Source organism: Triticum aestivum, chromosome 1B (assembly GCF_018294505.1).
Source record: "Triticum aestivum cultivar Chinese Spring chromosome 1B, IWGSC CS RefSeq v2.1, whole genome shotgun sequence".
NCBI classification, from domain to species: Eukaryota; Viridiplantae; Streptophyta; class Magnoliopsida; order Poales; family Poaceae; genus Triticum; species Triticum aestivum.
Genome location: NC_057795.1, coordinates 580445660 through 580471082, shown reverse-complemented (window position 1 = coordinate 580471082; position 25423 = coordinate 580445660). Strand labels below are relative to the sequence as shown.

General features: G+C 45.9%; 1 long non-coding RNA gene across 1 annotated transcript; it reads left to right on the top strand.

Moving 5' to 3' along the window:
- The first annotated feature begins 486 nt into the window (after window positions 1–486).
- LOC123096044 (uncharacterized) lies at window positions 487–3883 on the top strand. The gene is made up of 5 exons (XR_006446422.1): window positions 487–677; window positions 2376–2515; window positions 2625–2683; window positions 2792–2842; window positions 3580–3883. It is a non-coding gene; the product is annotated as an uncharacterized lncRNA (long non-coding RNA).
- The last annotated feature ends 21540 nt before the right edge of the window (window positions 3884–25423 follow it).

Genomic DNA, 25423 nt, shown 5'->3' with positions numbered 1-25423 from the left:
CATGGTCATCATTCATGCAGCTGAAAATGGAGTTCCTGTGGCCGTGAAACCGTTGGGCTTGTTGATGGAGTTACTCAAATCACCGCCCTGGCAATACAAGTTCCGTTCAATATCAATTCAAATGTCTAATTCACAACCATTTTCTTGGTTTGGCGGGTTTGGTACATCCTCTCGTTCGTCTAGATTGTTCACTGACTTATGCAAACCTATGGCCGATTTATGGAAAATTTTGCAAGGTTTACCTTCTCGACCGTGTCATGGTTGTGTGCTCCTAGCGGTTGAGAAATTGCAAACGGATTTGCTATTTTTCAGTCGACTGTTTTTCAATTCGCCTTCATTCAATTTTGAGTCCGTCCGATCTCGCGCTGAGATTCGCGCCCGGTCCTGTCCTGCTTTGTGTTGGTTTTCGGGTTTGGTTTTCTTACCGGGCGCGTTTTTCTGCTTTTAGCCTGTTTTCCTCAGCCCCGCCCTCCCCGGCCGGTTTACTGTTGGCTTTTGTCGTTTCTGAATGCAGGAGCAGGGTGTCGTTCCCCTTTCTCCTTTCGATAAGGCAGAGGGAGAGAGCTCCAACGGCGGAGGAGGCGGAGGCGATTGCTTCTGTTCATGGCGATTCCGAGCTCATCCATCGCAGGATTTTGATTTCTTCTCCTTGTTTTCTTCGTCCGCCGGCTGCCCTGGTTAGTTGTCCTTGGATCTCGCATTTTGCCCATGGTTTCGTGGCCGTGTAGTCTCAAATCTAGGGGATTTTGTGGATCCGTGGAGTTTGTTTGCAGTGGTGTTTGTAGTCCGCCGTGGTTGTGGCGCAGGAGGTTGCAGCGTGCCATGCATAATCCGCCATGTCTTCCTTTTCCTGCTATGGACAGAGGCCAAATCCCTCCTGGTTAGGATCCCATAGGACATTTTTTGGAGGCAGTGTTGTGGCCGTTTGATGTCGAGGTAGGCGTAGAACGCTAGATTTCCCTTGTTGTTGATGTGGAGGTAGGTGTGGTAGGGTTTAGTTTTGAAGGGTGGATCCAGTAGATGTTGAACTCTGAAGGATCGAGTTCAGTGATTTCGCGCTCAGCATAACCTTGTCACTGTTCATGTGGAGGTAGGTGTGGTAGGGTTTAGTTATATTGTAAATTAGCGTAACTGAGATTTTTTCAGAGTTGGTCTACAGTTCCTATATAGAGCCTCTCTGCAGTTTTAAGTGTTTCAGTATTTCTCGTTTTATAGCCTGAACCTTGTCACTGTGTAAGCTTTTCCCCTCTAATTACCGTGGCGATAGCTTGTCTTTTTATCATTTTCCCCTACAGTCTCTTCATGGAGCTACCCTGTTGTGCATCACACTGTATTTTTCACTGGTAATTACTGTGTAGATTTGGGTGGTAGTTATACTGTAAATTACATAGTAATTTGACCGATAATTTCTGTGAAATTATAGTGTAATCCTATCCCATGATTTACTGTCTAGTTCGACCGATGTTTACTCTGTAGTCCGATGCCTCCTTTTTACACAGTAATTTGACTGATTTTTTACTGTGTAATTTATGTGGTAGTTACACTGTAATCATATTACATTTACACTGTAATCTGTTGCGATTTTGCACAGTATTTTTTACCCCATAATAACTGTGTAATTTATATGCTAGTTACACTGTAATCTAATGCATTTTTGCACTGTAATTTCTCCCGTATTCTATTTCTGTAATTTGCATGCTAGTCACCCTATGATTTATGCATGACTGGCCTGGCAGTTCACCCCTGTTTGTTGTGCAGCCCTGCAGTCTTTAATGTTTTTGTTGAAATCTGAATGATCCCATGACTTCTGTTCATCTATTTTCTGAACCTTACTAAGCAGTCAATGGATAAGTTTGTGCAGTTTTGATTTTTGTGAAACGTTTGTGGTGCTTTTTGACCACTCATGTGTGGTGGCTGATGCTTGATCTGGGAGTAAGACCCAGTAAACTAGTCATATGTTTTTGGCAGCAGATGCTCTTGCTTCTGTGAATTACTACTTTAGAAGTTCTTTGGGAATTTGTCTGTCAATTTTGGTTCTGCTAATAACTCTTGAGATTTTGTCTTCCTAGTTTGTTCAATATCACCATCACTGTGTATCTAGTGGTGTGAGGCTTGTAAAATATCTATACATCACGTTTTCTGCTGAAGGTTGTTTTGTCGCCTGCATCCAATTCACAAGCCTGCTGCCTTTGCACTGTAATATGTTATGCTTTTGCTCTATAACTGTATAATTTGTATGCTAGTTACACTGTAATCTGATGCGTTTTTACACTGTAATTTTTCCCGTATTTATTGTGTAATTTGTATGCTAGTCAGCCTGTAATTTCTCTTATGTATATTTTGAGGCCCATTTTTTTCTCTCTATTGTTTTTCAGGTAGTATCTCAATGAGTACACTGCATAAAGTCTGTCGCAAGGATGTTCCCCTACTTTCTTCACTCGAGAGCGCTGATTCTTTGAACGATCCTTATGTGCCTAATGATTTTGCTGATGATGGTTCTAGTGCTATGTCTTTGGTAGTTACTATTTGTCTTCTTATCTTCTTTTCATTTTCATTTTCTTTTCTATTTTCTATTTTTTTATTAATTTTTGTTATTGTTTTTTGATTTTTTTTCCTTTTGCAAGGTTGTCCTGGTGATGATGAAGAGTTTGATAAAGCACTTTACAATTTCTATGTGAATAATGTAAGCCATTTTTTCATGTTTCTGGTGATGATGAAGCGTTTGATGTTTTTATTCCATATTTTTTCATATGTTGGTTTGATGATTTTATGTATTTTGTTTCTTGATCAGAAAGTCAAGTACCTGAAGAGAAAATTATCATCTGCTGGCAGAAGGAATGTTGTAAGTCTTTTTTCTCTTCCTTTAATCATTGGGTCATTTGTATGGTGCCTACACTGTAAATTTACTCTATATGAACTATAATCTGAACTGAGTGATACTTAGTGTGAAATTTGTATGGTAGTTACACTTAATCCTATAGTCATTGTGTAATTTTGTATGGTAGTTACACTGTAATCCTACTCCTTTCTTACAGTGTAAATTTACCCATATCTACACTGTAATTTGAATGCCCTTTTTTACAGTGTAAATTTACCCATAGTTACACAGTAATTTGACTGATAATTATTGTGTAATTTTGTATGGTAGTTACACTGTAATCCTGCACCTTTTTTACAGTTTAAATTTACCCATACCTGCACTGTAATCCGATGCCTTTTTTTACTCAGTAATTTGACTGATAATTACTGTGTATTTTGTATTGTAGTTACAATGTAATTACACAGTAGTTACAATGTAATTCCCCCGGTGTAATTTTACCCATGTCTGTATTGTATAATTTGACTGATAATTTTATGTCTAATTTGTATGGTAGTTTCACTGTAATCCTATTTTTTCATTTTCTGCAGTGTAATTTTCCCCATAATGTATACTGTAATCTGTTGCTATTTAAACTGTAATTTTACTCTTAATTACTGTGTAATTTGATATGCTAGTCCCAATGTAATCCAATGTGATTTTACTCTATAATTTTACCCCCTTATGCATTTTGCTGAGTGTAATCTTATGCATTTGTACAGTGTAATCCTGTCAGGTGCTTTTGACGGGTCAATGAAGGACAGTAGGGGCGACTGGTTCAACCATTCTGTCAATGTTAGTCGCTTGACGGGTCACAACTACAGCCCGACCCGTTTTCTTCAGGAAAAACAGACATACAACTGTCAACAGATCATTGGTTGGAAAATTTAAATGATAACCAATTACAAATCAGTCGATTGTTGAATAGACAGTCCCCATTGCAAAAGTACTTTGTTTTCCTTCCTGACCTGAGACCATGGCCTTTTTGGGTGCTATCCTTTTTTATTGTGACATCATCAAGTACTATATCTGCTACCTCTCATAAGCTCGTGCTACTTCAGATTTTTTTTTGGAGAAGGTATAGTCAAGCGGAAGTTTCATGGACCACCACAAGGGGCACATGTTTCCTGGTCATTACCTTTTCACTCCGCGTTTCATAAGCCAAATTACTAGTTCCTTCAGTATGGTAGCTGCAATGACATTGGTCTGAAGGTGCTACACATATCTGTCTTGCATATCTTCTTTGCGCAATGGTGTTGATTTTTCCTCCAGGATGTGATGAAGGACAAGAAACCAATATGCTTCCAATTACAGAATTCTGTTCTAAGGGGAAGTTCATGGAATTATGCTATACTCCAGATGCACATCCCTTACAACTGGAACTTTTTCTGTGGAGTTGCGTTTGAATGTCTCGATCAAGGTTGGGTGTCGGTGTCAAAACCGACAGATCTCGGGTAGGGGGGCCCAAGTTGTGCGTCTAAGGGTCAATGGTAACAAGGGACAATGAGACATGATGTTTACCCAGGTTCGGGCTCTCTTAAAGGAGGTAAAACCCTAGGTCCTGCTTGATTGTATTCGATGATTATAGGGGTTACAAGAGTTGATCTACTTCGAGATCGTAATGGCTAAACCCTAGATGTCTAGCCTATGAATATTCTGATAGCCTCTACGGACTAAACCCTCCAGTTTATATAGACACCGGAAGGGCCTAGGGTTGTACAGAGTCGGTTTACAAGGGAAGGAAATAGCACATCCGGACACCAATCTTGCCATCCACGCATATAGGAGTCCTGCCCGGACACGGGGGATGGTCTTCTCCTTTTATCTTCATGGCCCATCAGTCCGGCCCATATCGAATAGGCCGGACGCCCGAGGACCCCCTAGTCCAGGACTCCCTTAGTAGCCCCTGAACCAGTCTTTGATGACGTTGTGTTCGACACGCGGAGTGTCTTCGGCATTGCAAGCCAGGTTCCTTCTCCTGAACATTTTAGGTTAACTTCCCGTACAGAGGAACTGTGTCCGGCTCTGCATAATCAATACAACCCTTAGCCATGAAGGCAAGATGTTAAAACAGGATCAATGTCTTTTATTGACAACTTTTTTCAGTGAAGCGTCACACTCGATCCTTTAATATTTCAAACCATTTTCACGCCTCTCATTTTGCGCTTCGAGGCTCGGTCTCCATTGGCACGTCTTGTCAAAACAGAGATCGTGCCCACCCATTACGGGATTCTCATCAATGTGATTTGGGTAACCCAACTGCACCTTACACACGCTTTCGTCGGGAACAAGCGAGTTTTATGGCCCGAGGGGGGGGGTGGTATTTTCACTGTCTATAAGAGGACAAAGATTCCTCCTTTCTTCCCCATGCCTTCCTCTAGCTTCTGCCCTCCAAGCTCCGGTGCCCAAAAAAGACTCTGATCTTTCCCACCGCCACTACCCTTCCCAGCCATGGCCGGGTCCGGCTCCAAGGGCAAGTGGGAGGCCTTCTCCGTCACTAAAAAGTATGTCAAGGATCTCCAGAGCGCAGGCTATCTATCCGTGGATATCGTGCACAGGCTCCCCGACAAGGACCAGGTCGTCCCCACTCCAGGGCCCGGGGAGAGGGTCGTGTTCATCCCCCATTTCCTCAGAGGGCTAGGGTTTCCCATCCACCCCTTTGCCCGAGGCCTTATGTTCTACTATGGGCTAGATTTCCATGATCTAGCCTCAAATTCCTTCCTCCACATATCGGCGTTTATCGTCGTGTGTGAGGCTCCGCTCCGCATCCCACCACACTTCGGCTTATGGATCAAGGTTTTCAATCTAAAGACGAAGGTGGTCGACGGACAACATGCGGACTGCAGCGGGGCTATGCTAAGCAAGCTGCCCAACGCCACATGGCCCAAAGGGGCATTCATCGAGACTGTCAAGGTGTGGCAGCAGGAGTGGTTCTACATCACCGAACCTCGCCGCGCCAACTGGGTGGCCATACCTGACTTCAAATCTGGACCCCTACGAGACTCACCTCATGGACCGCCAAGGGCCTTGACTGGGGGTCACAAACGGAGGTGAAGATGCTACATAAATGCATCACCAACATGCTGGGTACGAACATAGGCCTCACGAACGTGGTTCAAGTGACGCTCTTCCGTCGCGTCCTTCCCTGCCAACACCGGGCCTCCCCTATGTGGGAGTTCAATCCGGAGGGGCCACGGACCCTGAGGCGCTTCTTCGGCACCACACACGACGACATATGGAAGCTGCTCTTCAAGGCCCAAAAAAACTGGCCAATCGAGACCGACGACATCGGACTCGACATCAAGATTCGGCCTCAGAGGTAAGCATTAGTTTTTCCGAAGACCCATTCGGCCGATGTTTTAATTAATAGATATTTTATCACCTGCCTTCCGCACAGGGCTAGACAGCAAAGGGGGAGCGGACCAACTGTCCGGCACCTCTGCTGGAGAAACCAGCCACACCCTAGCTAACGGAGATGCTGGTCCTGGTGCCTTATCAGGCGCTGGAGAAGAAGGCCAAGAAGAAGGGCAAGGAAGCCAAGGGTGGCCCCCGCCGCAAAGGTCCTTCAGACACTGTGTCCGGAGAGACCGAAGTCCTCTCCTCCTACGAGGGAGACGAGGAAGAAGAGGAGGAGGTGGTGGTGGAAAGCGACTCCCCCGCAAGGGGAGGAGGAAGAAGAGGACTGCCTTCGAAGACCCGAAGGGGGAGGTGCCAAAAAGAGGGAAGCTCGCCCTCTCGGACAGTTAGGACTCAGAGTCCGAACACGTCCCCAAGAGACCTCCCATGGTGAAGCCCCTGGCCGAATTGTAAGTATTAGTAATCTTACTGTTCATCTTCAGTTTGCCTGCCTCTGTTATGGGAGTTGTATTGTTATTTGCCTTTCAACCCTCCTCGTGAGGTTTCGCACACTCCCTTATCAGAGGGGAACTCCCTGCCGCCCGAGCAGGAGGAGAGCAACATGCCACCGTGAACCCCCTCGCTTATTGGCATGGAGGACACCGAAGTATCGTCCCGAAGGACTTCTCCTGGCCGAGGAGGGGCGGACGAGGCCGTCGAGAAGGCACCTAAGGTTAATACCTCTGTTGCCGAAGACCTGGGGGAGGCGACCCCCATGACAACCAACGGTGGGGAGCCCGATCAATCTGGGCCCCTGCCGAACACCGTTTCGGAGACCAACGCGGCTCTGGGATTGGATAGGCAACCCCCTTCGAGAGAGGGGGGAGGAGCAGCAGCGCCATCAGCAGCCTCCGTTAATCCGGAGGTGGCTCATGATCTCGAAGAAGTACTGCAAAGTGCTTCCGTCATGGAGGAGCACCACACCCTGACGGGTGTGGTTATGGAAAAGGTTCAGTCTGCTAAAAGTGGACTGAACAAAGCCTTCTGCAGCCTGCTGAAAAGCTTTGAGGTATGTGACGTAATGTTCTAAAAACCTTTCATATGAAAAGATAAACCTGTGTATAGACAGTAGCCCTTGAGGCTCTGTCCGGATTGGAAAAAATCAGACAGAGGATCCACATGATAATCCAGATAATAATATACTGTGCTACTTTTGTAACAGGCATCCATGTTGGCGGCTACTGCCCATGTCGCAGAGGTTTTCGAACTCAATCGGAAGCTTCGACTGGCCGATGAGGAGCTTGATCGCATTAACAAGGGTTCCAGGAAACGCAAGGTATGCGGAAATTTTTGAAGAAGGAATTTATTTTCATATCAAAAGTGATATGTATATTGAGTAGTTTAACTCATGGAATTTTTCGATTATGATCATAGTTGGCGCAGCCGAGGTTGAGTCCCTCAAGGGTGCGCTTGCCCAAGCCAAGAAGGAGGCAGAGGAAAATAAGGCAGCCGCTGACAAAGCTACTGCAGAGCTGGAGACTGAGCAAAGTGCCCGCCGCCAACATGAAGCTCGGGTGGCCGAAGTTGAGCAAGAGCTGAAGGATGCCATCCACAAATGTGAGACCTTGGAGAAGAAGACTTCGGACCAATCGTCCGAACTTGCCAAGGCTCTCAGTGATGCCAAAGAGGCGTGGATTGAGTCCCGGAGTGCTCGCGAGGAGATCCAGCAGGTGAGACAGATAGTGGTTGGTAAGGCCTTTCTTTTGCAGAGTAGCTTTGGAGGTAAGAGGTATATCTTGCTTACCCGAGTTTGGCGTTCTCCAGGTGTGTTTGTGGATCTTCCAAGGAGCGTCGCCGATGCCACACAGTTTTTTCGAGCCCAGGAGGGGAATTCGACCGAGAAGCTGTTCTGGTCGCAGTATCTCATGCCGGAGCATCTGACACCTCTAAACAACCAGCTGAAGCAGCTGAAGAAGCTGCATAGGGTAGCCGGCTTGGCCATGAAGGATCTAATAGTCCAAATTTGGCCGCGGATTGATGCTGGAAAGCATTCGGCCTAGATGGCCTTCGCCCATATCAAGACGCAATGGGCGAAGATGAAGGCCACCAAAGTGGCGACCACAGGCCCGCCCGAAGGCAAGGATCATCGGAAGCCAGAGAGGTATTTCGACGATGTCTTAGAAGGAGCCCGAGTAGTAGAGGGCCAATGTGCAAAGGACGTCATGTTTGATTGACTGTGTTCGGGTTGTACAGTATCATGTTTATGTACCAATGCTTTGAGATATATATGCTTGCGCCTTTTGTTTTAAGTGATTTTTCCTCCTGTGTGACCCTTTATTGTTTATATTTCTGAAAGTTGCTAGTCGTCGGCTTCTGCCCCCATGTAGATGCTACAGGGATGTTCTACATAACGTGCGACCGCGCTTTATCCAACGTCTTGGTCCATAAAGGAGGCATCCATGGGGTGAACCAGGCAATTGGGCTATGCGGCTTTATTACCTTCACTTAGCCATAGGAGTCTAAATGTGGGACTAAGTACTAGCCCCTGTTGTGTGTGCGGCTATCCGGACTACGGTGCCTTTGCCACACAGCTGGACGAAGACCAGCCCCTCGTATAACACGATGGGAATCACGAACGATTTGTAGTGTAATACTAAGTCGCCGGATCGATGACCAACTCTCTCTTATCATGACGGTCAGTTTTCGGCTTTCTCTACTAAGGTACTAACCGGACGAACCAGAAATACAATTGCAGTAGTTCTCCCTTTACTACCTTAGCTGACCGGGCGAAACGTAAGGTGGTAAGCACAGGAGCCGGGCAACTCAACTATGGACCAAAGACATAAACTGGAGCCGATGCATATAATGCAATATCCGGGATGCCGAAGAGCTTCCTATAGGTGCTCAGACTTTAGAATGTGCAGGGCCGATTATAGCCCTCGGCGTTAAGGCCGGACTAAAGCACGTGTGGCAATCTGAAGTAGGGAGGGAATATAGATGAGAATAGAACATAATTACCAAATTGAAGTGGTGATCAGCTACTTCCTTTATACCCTGATTAATACATCGAGACGTGTTTCAACAGATAATGCCATGAATATTGTGACCATGTTACATGCCAAAAGTTTACAGAAGAGAAAGGTTTACATAGGGCCTAAAATTAATGGTTTGAAGATCCTAGTGGTGCCCTGCCACACGTCTGCGCCATTTCTCCTTGGTAGGGAATCCTTTGAAAGGAGGATTAGATGGTTGTCTACAAAAAAGAGAAAGAGGGTCCTAGGAGGGAGCCCCCGTGCAACCGTAGAGTTGATAGGTTTTTTGAACGAACCTGTAGTGAGAGAAAATATTTAAGGTCTAAATAGGGTCAAGCCATACTATGGACTTTTTCCGCAGTGTGCCTTCGGTGTTTCCCAAGGTATTTCAAGTGCATAGTTATGTACATGCGGTACATATGTCGCCACCTTATGGAGCAGTCGGCGGAGGCCGAACTGCTATTCGACCTCTGGATTCATCGAGCTATCGCACTGAGATGTGGACCGGACTCGCTTAGCGATGTCGTTGGTCTTTATCAATGATAAATTGTTCGGCTTGATGAGGCCATTGTGTACCTTGGCTCTAGGGCCGCAGTGTGTTCCTCAGTACGGAGGGAGCGCTCCATATTTCCATTTACTGTGATGACGCCTCACGGTCCAGGCATTTTGAGCTTCAAATAAGCATAGCACGAGACTGCATTAAAGCGGGCGAAAGCGGTTTGTCCAAGCAATGCATGATAACCACTGCGAAAAGGGACGATGTCGAAGATCAATTCTTCACTTCAGAAATTGTCTAGAGAGCCGAATACTACTTCTAGCGTTAAGGAGCTCGTACAGCGGGCCTCCACACCGGGTATCACTCCTTTAAAGGTAGTGTTACTAGGCTTGATTCTGGACGGGTCGATACCCATTTTATGGACATTATCTTGATAGAAAGTTAAGACGGTTGCTGCTGTTGGGGAACGTAGCAGAAATTCAAAATTTTCCTATGTATCACCAAGATCTATCTATGAAGAAACCAGCAACGAGTATAAAGGAGAGTGCATCTACATACCCTTGTAGATCGCTAAGCGGAAGCGTTCAAGTGAACGGGGTTGATGGAGTCGTACTCGTCGTGATTCAAATCACCGATGATCCTAGTGCCGAACGGACGGCACCTCCGCGTTCAACACACGTACAGCTCGACGATGTCTCCCACGCCTTGATCCAGCAAGGAGAGAGGGAGAGGTTGAGGAAGACTCCATCCAGCAGCAGCACAACGGCGTGGTGGTGATGGAGGAGCGTGGCAATCCTGCAGGGCTTCGCCAAGCACCTACGGGAGAGGAGGAGGTGTCACGGGAGGGAGGGAGGCGCCAAGGGCTCAGGTATGGATGCCCTCCCTCCCCTCCACTATATATAGGGGCAGGGGAGAGGGGGGAGGCGCAGCCTTGCCCCTTCCTCCAAGGAAGGGGTGCGGCTAAGAGGGGGGAGGAGTCCATCCTCCCCAAGGCACCTCGGAGGTGCCTTCCCCCTTTAGGACTCTCCCCTTTTTCCTATATCTTGGCGCATGGGCCTCTAGGGGCTGGTGCCCTTGGCCCATGTAGGCCAAGGCGCACCCCCTACAGCCCATGTGGCCCCCCGGGGCAGGTGGCCCCACCCGGTGGGCCCCCGGGACCCTTCCGGTGGTCCCGGTACAATACCGATGACCCCGAAACTTGTCCCGATGGCCGAAACAGGACTTCCTATATATAAATCTTTACCTCCGGACCATTCCGGAACTCCTCGTGACGTCCGGGATCTCATCCGGGACTCCGAACAACATTCGGTAACCACATACAAGCTTCCTTTATAACCCTAGCGTCATCGAACCTTAAGTGTGTAGACCCTACGGGTTCGGGAGACATGCAGACATGACCGAGACGTTCTCCGGTCAATAACCAACAGCGGGATCTGGATACCCATGTTGGCTCCCACATGTTCCACGATGATCTCATCGGATGAACCACGATGTCAAGGACTCAATCGATCCCGTATACAATTCCCTTTGTCTAGCGGTATGGTACTTGCCCGAGATTCGATCGTCGGTATACCGATACCTTGTTCAATCTCGTTACCGGCAAGTCTCTTTACTCGTTCCGTAACACATCATCCCGTGATCAACCCCTTGGTCACATTGTGCACATTATGATGATGTCCTACCGAGTGGGCCCAGAGATACCTCTCCGTTTACACGGAGTGACAAAATCCCAATCTCGATTCGTGCCAACCCAACAGACACTTTCAGAGATACCCGTAGTGTACCTTTATAGCCACCCAGTTACGTTGTGACGTTTGGCACACCCAAAGCACTCCTACGGTATCCGGGAGTTGCACAATCTCATGGTCTAAGGAAATGATACTTGACATTAGAAAAGCTTTAGCATACGAACTACATGATCTTGTGCTAGGCTTAGGATTGGGTCTTGTCCATCACATCATTCTCCTAATGATGTGATCCCGTTATCAACGACATCCAATGTCCATGGTCAGGAAACCGTAACCATCTATTGATTAACGAGCTAGTCAACTAGAGGCTTACTAGGGACATGGTGTTGTCTATGTATCCACACATGTATCTGAGTTTCCTATCAATACAATTCTAGCATGGATAATAAACGATTATCATGAACAAGGAAATATAATAATAATCAATTTATTATTGCCTCTAGGGCATATTTCCAACAGTCTCCCACTTGCACTAGAGTCAATAATCTAGTTCACATCGATATGTGATTAACACTCAAGGTCACATCCCCATGTGACTAACACCCAAAGAGTTTACTAGAGTCAATAATCTAGTTCACATTTACCATGTGATTAACACTCGATGAGTTCTGGGTTTGATCATGTTATGCTTGTGAGAGAGGTTATAGTCAACGGGTCTGAACCTTTCAGATCCGTGTGTGCTTTACAAATCTCTATGTCATCTCCTAGATGCAGCTACCACGTTCTATTTGGAGCTATTCCAAATAACTGTTCTACTTGGAGCTATTCTAAATTGTTGCTCCATTATACGTATCCGGTATCTCTACTCAGAGCTATCCGGATAGGTGTTAAGCTTGCATCGACGTAACCCTTTACGACGAACTCTTTTACCACCTCCATAATTGAGAAAATTCCTTAGTCCACTAGTTACTAAGGATAACTTTGACCGCTGTCCTGTGATCCATTCTTGGATCACTCTTGTACCCCTTGACTGACTCATGGTAAAGCACACTTCAGGTGCGGTACACAGCATAGCATACTGTAGAGCCTATGTCTTAAGCATAGGGGACGACCTTCGTTCCTTTCTCTCTATTCTGCCATGGTCGAGCTTTAAGTCTTAACTTCATACCTTACAACTCAGGCAAGAACTCCTTCTTTGACTGATCCATCTTGAACACCTTCAAGATCACGTCAAGGCATGTGCTCATTTGAAAGTACTATTAAGCGTTTTGATCTATCCTTATAGATCTTGATGCTCAATGTTCAAGTAGCTTAATCCAGGTTTTCCATTGAAAACACTTTCCAAATAACCCTATATGCTTTCCAGAAATTCTACGTCATTTCTGATCATTAATATGTCAACAACATATACTCATCAGAAATTCTATAGTGCTCCCACTCACTTCTTTGGAAATACAAGTTTCTCATAAACTTTGTATACACCCAAAATCTTTGATCATCATCAAAGCATACATTCCAACTCCGAGATGCTCACTCCAGTCCTCAGAAGGATTGCTGGAGCTTTGCATACTTATTAGCATATTTCAGGATAGACAAAACCTTCCGGTTGTATCACATACAACCTTTCCTCAAGAATCGTCGAGGAAACAATGTTTTGACATCCTATCTGCAAGATTTCATAAATAATGCAGTAATTGCTAATATAATTCCAACAGACTCTTAGCATCGCTACGAGTGAGAAAGTCTCATCGTAGTCAACTCCTTGAACTTGTCGAAAAACATCTTAACGACAAGTCGAGCTTTCTCAATGGTGACACTTACCATCATTGTCTGTCTTCCTTTCAAAATCCATATGTACCTAACAGCCTTACGACCATCAAGTAGTTCTTCCAAAGTCTACACTTTGTTTTCATACATGGATCCTCTCTCGGTTTTATGGCCTTCGAGCCATTTATCGGAATCCGGGCCCACCATCGCTTCTCCATAGCTCGTAGGTTCATTGTTGTCTAGCAACATGACCTTCAAGACAGGATTACTGTACCACTCTGAAGTAGTACGTATCCTTGTCACCCTACGAGGTTCGGGAGTGACTTGATCTGAAGTTTCATGATCACTATCATAAGCTTCCACTTCAATTGGTGTAGGTGCCACAGGAACAACTTCCTGTGCCCTGCTACACACTGGTTGAAGTGATGGTTCAATAACCTCATCAAGTCTCCACCATCCTCCCACTCAATTCTTTCGAGAGAAACCTTTCCTCGAGAAAGGACCTGATTCAAGAAACAATCCTTATTGCTTTCGGATCTGAGACAGGAGGTATACCCAACTGTTTTGGGTGTCCTATGAAGATGCATTTATCCGCTTTGGGTTCGAGCTTATCAGCCTGAAACTTTTTCACATAAGCGTCGCAGCCCCAAACTTTTAAGAAACGACAACTTAGGTTTCTCTAAACCATAATTCATACGGTGTCATCTCAACGGAATTACGTGGTGCCCTATTTAAAGTGAATGTGGTTGTCTCTAATGCCTAACCCATGAACGATAGTGGTAACTCGATAAGAGACATCATGGTATGCACCATATCCAATAGGGTGCAACTATGACGTTTGGACACACCATCACACTATGGTGTTCCAGGCTGTATCAGTTGTGAAACAATTTCCACAATGTCTTAATTCTGTGCCAAACTCGTGATTCAGATATTCATCTCTATGATCATATCATAGATCTTTTATCCTCTTGTCACGACGATCTTTCAACTTCACACTGAAATTACTTGAACCTTTCAATAATTCAGACTCGTGATTCATCAAGTAAATATACTCAACATCTACTCGAATCATCTGTGAAGTAAGAACATAACGATATTCACTGCATGCCTCAGCACTCATTGGACTGCACACATCAAAATGTATTACTTCCAACAAGTTGCTATCTGTTCCATCTTACTGAAAACGAGGCTTTTCAGTCATCTTGCCCATGTGGTATGATTTGCATGTCCCAAGTGATTCAAAATCAAGTGAGTCAAAACGGTCCATTTGCATGGAGTTTCTTCATGCATATACACCAATAGACATGGTTCGCATGTCTCAAACTTTTCAAAAACGAGTGAGCCCAAAGATCCATCAATATGGAGCTTCTTCATGCGTTTTATACCGATATGACTTACGTGGCAGTGCCACAAGTAGGTGGTACTATCATTACTATCTTTTGGCATGAACATGTGTATCACTACGATCGAGATTTAATAAACCATTCATTTTAGGTGTAAGACCATTGAAGGTATTATTCAAATAAACAGAGTAACCATTATTCTCCTTAAATGAATAACCGTATTGCGATAGACGTAATCCAATCATGTCTATGCTCAACGCAAACACCAAATAACAATTATTTAGGTTTAACACCAATCTCTTTGGTAGAGGGAGCGTGCGATGCTTGATCATATCAAGCTTGGAAAAACTTCCAACACATATCGTCAGCTCACCTTTAGCTAGTCTCCGTTTATTCCGTAGCCTTTTGTTTCGAGTTACTAACACTTAGCAACCGAACCGGTATCTAATACCCTGGTGCTACTAGGAGTACTAGCAAAGTACACATTAACACAATGTATATCCAATATACTTCTATCGACCTTGCCAGCCTTCTTATCTACCAAGTATCTAGGGTAATTCTGCTCTAGTGGTTGTTCCCCTTATTACAGAAGCACTTAGTCTCGGGTTTGGGTTTTACCTTGGGTTTCTTCACTAGAGCAGCAGCTGATTTGCCGTTTCATGAAGTATCCCTTCTTGCCCTTGCCCTTCTTGAAACTAGTGGTTTCACCAACCATCAACAATTGATGCTCCTTCTTGATTTCTACTTTCGCGGTGTCAAACATCGCGAATACCTCAAGGATCATCATATCTATCCCTGATATGTTATAGTTCATCACGAAGCTCTAACAGCTTGGTGGCAATGACTTTGGAGAACCATCACTGTCTTATCTGGAAGATCAACTCCCACTCGATTCAAATGATTGTTGTACTCAGACAATCTGAGCACAAGCTCAACAATTGAGCTTTTCTCCTTAGTTTGCAGGTTAAGAAAGTCATCGGAGGTCTTATACCTCTTGACATGGGCACGAGCCTGAAATCCCAATTTCAGCCCTCAAAACATCTCATATGTTTCGCGATGTTTCAAAAACGTCTTTGGTGCCTCAACTCTAAACCGTTTAACTGAACTATCACGTAGTTATCAAAACGTGTATGTCCGATGTTCGCAACATCCACAGACGACGTTTGGGGTTCAGCACACTGAGCGGTGCATTAAGGACATAAGCTTTCTACTGTCCGCATAATCGCTACTATCAACTTTCAACTATATTTTCTCTAGGAACATATCTAAACAGTAGAACTATAGCGTGAGCTACGACATAATTTGCAAAAACCTTTTGACTATGTTCAGGATAATTAAGTTCATCTTATGAACTCCCACTCAGATAGACATCCCTCTAGTCATCTAAGTGATTACATGATCCGAGTCAAACTAGGCCGTGTCCGATCATCACGTGAGACGGACTAGTCATCATCGGTGAACATCTTCATGTTGATCGTATCTTCTATACGACTCATGTTCGACCTTTCGGTCTCCGTGTTCCGAGGCCATGTCTGTACATGCTAGGCTCGTCAAGTTAACCCTAAGTGTTTCGCGTGTGTAAATCTGTCTTACACCCGTTGTATGTGAACGTTAGAATCTAACACCCGATCATCACGTGGTGCTTCGAAACACGAACTGTCGCAACGGTGCACAGTTAGGGGAGAACACTTCTTGAAATTGTTGTAAGGGATCATCTTATTTACTACCGTCGTTCTAAGCAAATAAGATGTATAAACATGATAAACATCACATGCAATCAAATAGTGACATGATATGGCCATCATCACTTTGCTCCTTTTGATCTCCATCTTCGGGGCTCCATGATCATCATCGTCACCGGCATGACACCATGATCTCCATCATCATGATCTCCATCATCGTGTCTTCATGAAGTTGCCTCGCCAACTATTACTTCTACTACTATGGCTAACGGTTAGCAATAAAGTAAAGTAATTACATGACGTTTAAGTTGACACGCAGGTCACAAATAAATAAAGACAACTCCTATGGCTCCTGCCGGTTGTCATACTCATCGACATGCAAGTCGTGATTCCTATTACAAGAACATGATCAATCTCATACATCACATATATCATTCATCACATCCTTTTTGGCCATATCACATCACATAGCATACCCTGCAAAAACAAGTTAGACGTCCTCTAATTGTTGTTTGCATGTTTTACGTGGCTGCTATGGGTTTCTAGCAAGAACGTTTCTTACCTACGCATGAACCACAACGTGATATGCCAATTGCTATTTACCCTTCATAAGGACCCTTTTCATCGAATCCGATCCGACTAAAGTGGGAGAGACAGACACCCGCCAGCCACCTTATGCAACTAGTGCATGTTTGTCGGTGGAACCGGTCTCACGTAAGCGTACGTGTAAGGTTGGTCCGGGCCGCTTCATCCCACGATGCCGCCGAATCAAGATAAGACTAGTAACGGCAAGCATATTGAACAATATCGACGCCCACAACTACTTTGTGTTCTACTCGTGCAAAGAATCTACGCAATAGACCTAGCTCATGATGCCACTGTTGGGGAACGTAGCAGAAATTCAAAATTTTCCTACGTATCACCAAGATCTATCTATGGAGAGACCAGCAACGAGTAGAAAGGAGAGTGCATCTACATACCCTTGTAGATCGCTAAGCGGAAGCGTTCAAGTGAACGGGGTTGATGGAGTCGTACTCGTCGTGATTCAGATCACCGATGATCCTAGTGCCGAACGGACGGCACCTCCGCGTTCAACACACGTACAGCTCGACGATGTCTCCCACGCCTTGATCCAGCAAGGAGAGAGGGAGAGGTTGAGGAAGACTCCATCCAGCAGCAGCACAACGGCGTGGTGGTGATGGAGGAGCGTGGCAATCCTGCAGGGCTTCGCCAAGCACCTACGGGAGAGGAGGAGGTGTCACGGGAGGGAGGGAGGCGCCAAGGGCTCAGGTATGGATGCCCTCCCTCCCCTCCACTATATATAGGGGCAGGGGAGAGGGGGGAGGCGCAGCCTTGCCCCTTCCTCCAAGGAAGGGGTGCGGCTAAGAGGGGGGAGGAGTCCATCCTCCCCAAGGCACCTCGGAGGTGCCTTCCCCCTTTAGGACTCTCCCCTTTTTCCTATATCTTGGCGCATGGGCCTCTAGGGGCTGGTGCCCTTGGCCCATGTAGGCCAAGGCGCACCCCCTACAGCCCATGTGGCCCCCCGGGGCAGGTGGCCCCACCCGGTGGGCCCCCGGGACCCTTCCGGTGGTCCCGGTACAATACCGATGACCCCGAAACTTGTCCCGATGGCCGAAACAGGACTTCCTATATATAAATCTTTACCTCCGGACCATTCCGGAACTCCTCGTGACGTCCGGGATCTCATCCGGGACTCCGAACAACATTCGGTAACCACATACAAGCTTCCTTTATAACCCTAGCGTCATCGAACCTTAAGTGTGTAGACCCTACGGGTTCGGGAGACATGCAGACATGACCGAGACGTTCTCCGGTCAATAACCAACAGCGGGATCTGGATACCCATGTTGGCTCCCACATGTTCCACGATGATCTCATCGGATGAACCACGATGTCAAGGACTCAATCGATCCCGTATACAATTCCCTTTGTCTAGCGGTATGGTACTTGCCCGAGATTCGATCGTCGGTATACCGATACCTTGTTCAATCTCGTTACCGGCAAGTCTCTTTACTCGTTCCGTAACACATCATCCCGTGATCAACCCCTTGGTCACATTGTGCACATTATGATGATGTCCTACCGAGTGGGCCCAGAGATACCTCTCCGTTTACACGGAGTGACAAAATCCCAATCTCGATTCGTGCCAACCCAACAGACACTTTCAGAGATACCCGTAGTGTACCTTTATAGCCACCCAGTTACGTTGTGACGTTTGGCACACCCAAAGCACTCCTACGGTATCCGGGAGTTGCACAATCTCATGGTCTAAGGAAATGATACTTGACATTAGAAAAGCTTTAGCATACGAACTACATGATCTTGTGCTAGGCTTAGGATTGGGTCTTGTCCATCACATCATTCTCCTAATGATGTGATCCCGTTATCAACGACATCCAATGTCCATGGTCAGGAAACCGTAACCATCTATTGATTAACGAGCTAGTCAACTAGAGGCTTACTAGGGACATGGTGTTGTCTATTTATCCACACATGTATCTGAGTTTCCTATCAATACAATTCTAGCATGGATAATAAACGATTATCATGAACAAGGAAATATAATAATAATCAATTTATTATTGCCTCTAGGGCATATTTCCAACAGCTGCCGTCCATAAAGACTATAGTGAGATGGTATCCGTCGATGATAGGATCGAGTACCAGGGCAGCCGAGCCTCCGTGACAGATACTGGTTGGGTGGTTCCTGCGATCAAAGGTTATCGGACAAGCCGACCAAGGGTTAAATTTTGGGGCGACAGGCTCTACGGCGTAGACATCCCTTAATGCGCGCTTGCGCTCCCTCTTGGGGATATGGGTGACATAGATCATGTTCACCGTTTTCATCTCGGGGTGAAACTGCTTATGCCCCCTAGTGTTCGGCTGACGGGGCCCATCACCGTCTTTGCTTGGAGGTCCTTTCCCCTTATGTTCGGTATTTAATTTACCGGCCTGCTTGAAAACCCAGCAATTTCTATTGGTGTGATTGGCAGGCTTGTCGGGGGTGCCATGAATCTGGCAAGGCCTCTCGAGTATTTTGTCCAAGTTGGATGTGTTGGGGAACGTTGCAGAAAATAAAAAAATTCTACACTTTCACCAAGATCAATCTATGTGTTCATCTAGCAACTAGAGAGAGGAGTGCATCTACATACCCTTGTAGATCGCGAGCGGAAGCGTTCAAGAGAACGGGGTTGAGGGAGTCGTACTCGTCGTGATCCAAATCACCGATGATCCTAGTGCTGAACGGACAGCACCTCCGCGTTCAACACACGTATGGTTGAGGAAGACGTCTCCTTCTTCTTGATCCAGCAAGGGGGAAGGAGAGGTTGATGAAGATCCAGCAGCACGACGGCGTGGTGGTGGATGCAACAGCGATCTCGGCAGGGCTTCGCCAAGCTTCTGTGAGAGGGAGAGGTGTAGCAAGGGGAGAGGGAGGCGCCAAGAGCATGGGTGCGGCTGCCCTCCCTCCCCCCTCTTTCTATAGGCCCCCTAGGGGGGCGGCCCTAGGAGATGCAATCTCCAAGGGGGGGGGCGGCGGCCAAGGGGGTGGCTTGCCCCGCAAGGCAAGTGGAGGTGCTCCCACCCCTAGGGTTTCCAACCCTAGGTGCAGGGGGCCCAAGGGGGGCGCACCAGCCCACCAGGGGCTGGTTCCCCTCCCACTTCAGCCCATGGGGCCCTCCGGGATAGGTGGCCCCACCCGATGGACCCCTGGGACCCTTCCGGTGGTCCTGGTACAATACCGGTGACCCCCTAAACTTTCCCGATGGCCGAAACTTGACTTCCTATATATAATTCTTTACCTCCGGACCATTTCGGAACTCCTCGCGACGTCCGGGATCTCATCCGGGACTCCGAACAACTTTCGGGTTACTGCATACTCATATCTCTACAACCCTAGCGTCACCGAATCTTAAGTGTGTAGACCCTACGGGTTCGGGAGACATGCAGACATGATCGAGACGCCTCTCCGGTCAATAACCAACAGCGGGATCTGGATACCCATGTTGGCTCCCACATGCTCCTCGATAATCTCATCGGATGAACCATGACATCGAGGATTCAATCAATCCCGTATACAATTCCCTTTGTCAATCGGTGCGTTACTTGCCCGAGATTCGATCGCCGGTATCCCAATACCTCGTTTAATCTCGTTACCGGTAAGTCACTTTACTCGTACCATAATGCATGATCCCGTGATCAGACACTTGGTCACATTGAGCTCATTATGATGATGCATTACCGAGTGGGCCCAGAGATACCTCTCCGTCATACGGAGTAACAAATCCCAGTCTTGATTCGTGCCAACCCAACAGACACTTTCGGAGATACCCCTAGTGCACCTTTATAGTCACCCAGTTACGTTGTGACGTTTGGCACACCCAAAGCACTCCTACGGTATCCGGGAGTTGCACAATCTCATGGTCTAAGGAAATGATACTTGACATTTGGAAAAGCTCTAGCTAAACGAACTACACAATCTTTGAGCTATGCTTAGGATTGGGTCTTGTCCATCACATCATTCTCCTAATGATGTGATCCTATTATCAATGACATCCAATGCCCATAGTAAGGAAACCATGACTATCTGTTGATCAACGAGCTAGTCAACTAGAGGCTTACTAGGGACATGTTGTGGTCTATGTATTCACACATGTATTACGATTTCCGGATAACACAATTATAGCATGAATAACAGACAATTATCATGAACAAAGAAATATAATAATAACCATTTTATTATTGCCTCTAGGGCATATTTCCAACAGTCTCCCACTTGCACTAGAGTCAATGATCTAGTTACATTGTGATGATTCAAACACCCATAGAGTTCTGGTGTTGATCATGTTTTGCCCTAGGGAGAGGTTTAGTCAACGGATCTACTACATTCAGGTCCGTATGTACTTTACAAATATCTATGTCTCCATCTTGAACATTTTCACGAATGGAGTTGAAGCGACGCTTGATGTGCCTGGTCTTCTTGTGAAACCTGGGCTCCTTGGCAAGTGCAATAGCTCCAGTGTTGTCACAAAAGAGTGTGATCGGCCCCGACGCATTGGGTATGACTCCTAGGTCGGTGATGAACTCCTTCACCCAGATTGCTTCATGCGCTGCCTCCGAGGCTGCCATGTACTCTGCTTCACATGTAGATCCTGCCACGACGCTTTGCTTGCAACTACACCAGCTTACTGCCCCACCATTCAAAATATACACGTATCCGGTTTGTGACTTAGAGTCATCCAGATCTGTGTCGAAGCTAGCGTCGACGTAACCCTTTACGACGAGCTCTTCGTCACCTCCATAAACGAGAAACATATCCTTAGTCCTTTTCAGGTAATTTAGGATGTTCTTGACCGCTGTCCAGTGTTCCATGCCGGGATTACTTTGGTACCTTCCTACCAAACTTACAGCAAGGTTTACATCAGGTCTGGTACACAGCATGGCATACATAATAGACCCTATAGCTGAGGCATAGGGGATGACACTCATCTTTTCTCTATCTTCTGCCGTGGTCGGGCATTGAGCTGAGCTCAATTTCACACCTTGCAACACAGGCAAGAACCCCTTCTTAGACTGATCCATATTGAACTTCTTCAATATCTTATCAAGGTATGTGCTTTGTGAAAGACCTATGAGGCGTCTCGATCTATCCCTATAGATCTTGATGCCTAGTATGTAAGCGGCTTCTCCAAGGTCCTTCATTGAAAAACACTTATTCAAGTAGGCCTTAATGTTGTCCAAAAGTTCTATATCATTTCCCATCAAAAGTATGTCATCTACATATAATATGAGAAATGCTACACAGCTCCCACTCACTTTCTTGTAAACGCAGGCTTCTCCATAAGTCTGCATAAACCCAAACACTTTGATCATCTCATCAAAGCGAATGATCCAACTCCGAGATGCTTGCACCAGCCCATAAATGGATCGATGGAGCTTGCATACCTTGTTAGCATTCTCAGGGTCGACAAAACCTTCCGGCTGCATCATATACAGTTCTTCCTTAAGATGGCCGTTAAGGAATGCCGTTTTAACGTCCATTTGCCATATCTCATAATCATAGTATGCGGCAATTGCTAACATGATTCGGACGGACTTTAGCTTCGCTACGGGAGAGAATGTCTCATCGTAGTCAACCCCTTGAACTTGTCGATAACCCTTAGTGACAAGTCGAGCTTTATAGATGGTAACATTACCATCCGCGTCCGTCTTCTTCTTAAAGATCCATTTGTTTTCTATCGCTCGCCGATCATCGGGCAAGTCTGTCAAAGTTCATACTTCGTTTTCATACATGGATCCTATCTCGGATTGCATGGCTTCAAGCCATTTGTTGGAATCTGGGCCCGCCATAGCTTCTTCATAGTTTGAAGGTTCGCCGCTGTCTAACAACATGATTTTCAGGACAGGGTTGCCATACCACTCTGGTGTGGAACGTGTCCTCGTGGACCTACGAAGTTCAGTAGTAACTTGATCCGAAGTACCTTGATCATCATCATTAACTTCCTCTTCAGTTGGTGCTGGCACCACAGGAACATCTTCCTGAGCTGCGCTACTCACCGTTCAAGAGGTAGTACTTCATCAAGTTCCACTTTCCTCCCACTTACTTCTCTCGAGAGAAACTCTTTCTCCAGAAAGGACTCGTTCTTGGCAACAAAGATCTTGCCTACGGATATGAGGTAGAAGGTATACCCACTGGTTTCCTTAGGGTATCCTATGAAGACGCATTTTTTCGACTTGGGTTCGAGCTTTTCAGGTTGAAGTTTCTTGACATAAGCATCGCATCCCCAAACTTTTAGAAACGACAACTTAGGTTTCTTCCCAAACCATAATTCATACGGTGTCGTCTCAACGGATTTAGACGGTGCCCTATTTAAAGTGAATGTAGCTGTCTCTAGAGTGTATCCCCAAAAAGATAGCGGTAAATCGGTAAGAGACATCATAGATCGCACCATATCCAATAAAGTGTGATTATGATGTTCGGACACACCGTTATGCTGAGGTGTTCCAGGCGGCGTGAGTTGTGAAACGATTCCACATTTCCTTAAGTGCGTACCAAATTCGTGACTTAAATATTCTCCTCCACGATCTGATCGTAAGAACTTTATCTTTCAGTCACGTTGGTTCTCTACCTTATTCTGAAATTCCTTGAACTTTTCAAAGGTCTCAGACTTGTGTTTCATCAAGTAGACATACCCATATCTACTCAAGTCGTCAGTGAGAGTGAGAACATAATGATATCCTCCGCGAGCCTCAACGCTCATCGGACCGCACACATCAGTATGTATGATTTCCAATAAGTTGGTTGCTCGCTCCATTGTTCCGGAGAACGGAGCCTTGGTCATTTTGCCCATGAGGCATGGTTCGCATGTGTCAAATGATTCATAATCGAGAGACTCTAAAAGTCCATCAGCATGGAGCTTCTTCATGCGCTTGACACCAATGTGACCAAGGCGGCAGTGCCACAAGTATGTGGGACTATCGTTATCAACTTTACATCTTTTGGTATTCACACTATGAATATGTGTAACATCACGTTCGAGATTCATTAAGAATAAACCATTGACCATCGGGGCATGACCATAAAACAGCCATCTCGTATTAAACAAGATCCAGATACAATGTTCATGCTCAAAGCTGGTACTAAATAACAATTATTGAGGTTTAAAACTAATCCCGTAGGTAAATGTAGAGGTAGCGTGCCGACGGCGATCACATCGACCTTGGAACCATTCCCGACGCGCATCGTCACCTCGTCCTTCGCCAGTCTCCGCTTATTCCGCAGCTCCTGCTTTGAGTTACAAATATGAGCAACGGCACCGGTATCAAATACCCAGGAGCTACTACGAGTACTGGTAAGGTACACATCAATTACATGTATATCACATATACCTTTAGTGTTGCCGGCCTTCTTGTCCGCTAAGTATTTGGGGCAGTTCCGCTTCCAGTGTCCGCTTCCCTTGCAATAAAAGCACTCAGTCTCAGGCTTGGGTCCATTCTTTGACTTCTTCCCGGCAACTGGCTTACCGGGCATGGCAACTCCCTTGCCGTCCTTCTTGAAGTTCTTTTTACCCTTGCCTTTATTGAACTTAGTGGTTTTATTCACCATCAACACTTGATGTTCCTTTTTGATTTCTACCTCCGCTGATTTCAGCATTGAATATACCTCAGGATGGTCTTTTCCATCCCCTGCATATTGAAGCTCATCACAAAGCCCTTGAAGCTCGGTGGAAGCGACTGAAGGATTCTGTCAATAACCGCGTCATCCGGGAGATTAGCTCCCAGCTGAGTCAAGCGGTTCTGCAAGCCAGACATTTTGAGTATGTGCTCACTGACAGAACTATTTTCCTCCATTTTACAACTGAAGAACTTGTCGGAGACTTCATATCTCTCGACCCGGGCATGAGCTTGGAAAACAATTTTCAGCTCTTCAAACATCTCATATGCTCCGTGTTGCTCAAAACGCTTTTGGAGCCCCGGTTCTAAGCTGTAAAGCATGCCGCACTGAACGAGGGAGTAATCATCAGCACGAGACTGCCAAGCGTTCATAACGTCTTGGTTCTCTCGGATGGGAGCTTCACCTAGCGGTGCTTCTAAGACATAATCTTTCTTTGCAGCTATGAGGATGATCCTCAGGTTCCGGACCCAATCCGTATAGTTGCTGCCATCATCTTTCAGCTTGGTTTTCTCTAGGAACACGTTGAAGTTGAGGTGGACATGAGCGTTGGCCATTTGATCTACAAGACATTTTGTAAAGATTTTAGACTAAGTTCATGATAATTAAGTTCATCAAATCAAATTATTTAATGAACTCCCACTCAGATTAGACATCCCTCTAGTCATCTAAGTGATACATGATCTGAGTCGACTAGGCCGTGTCCGATCATCACGTGAGACGGACTAGTCATCATCGGTGAACATCTCCATGTTGATCGTATCTTCCATACGACTCATGTTCGACCTTTCGGTCTCTTGTGTTCCGAGGCCATGTTGGTACATGCTAGGCTCGTTAAGTTAACCTAAGTGTTTATGCATGTGTAAATCTATCTTACACCCGTTGTATGTGAATGTTAGAATCTATCACACCCGATCATCACGTGGTGCTTCGAAACAACGAACTTTCGCAACGGTGCACAGTTAGGGGGAACACTTTCTTGAAATTATTATGAGGGATCATCTTATTTACTACCGTCATTCTAAGTA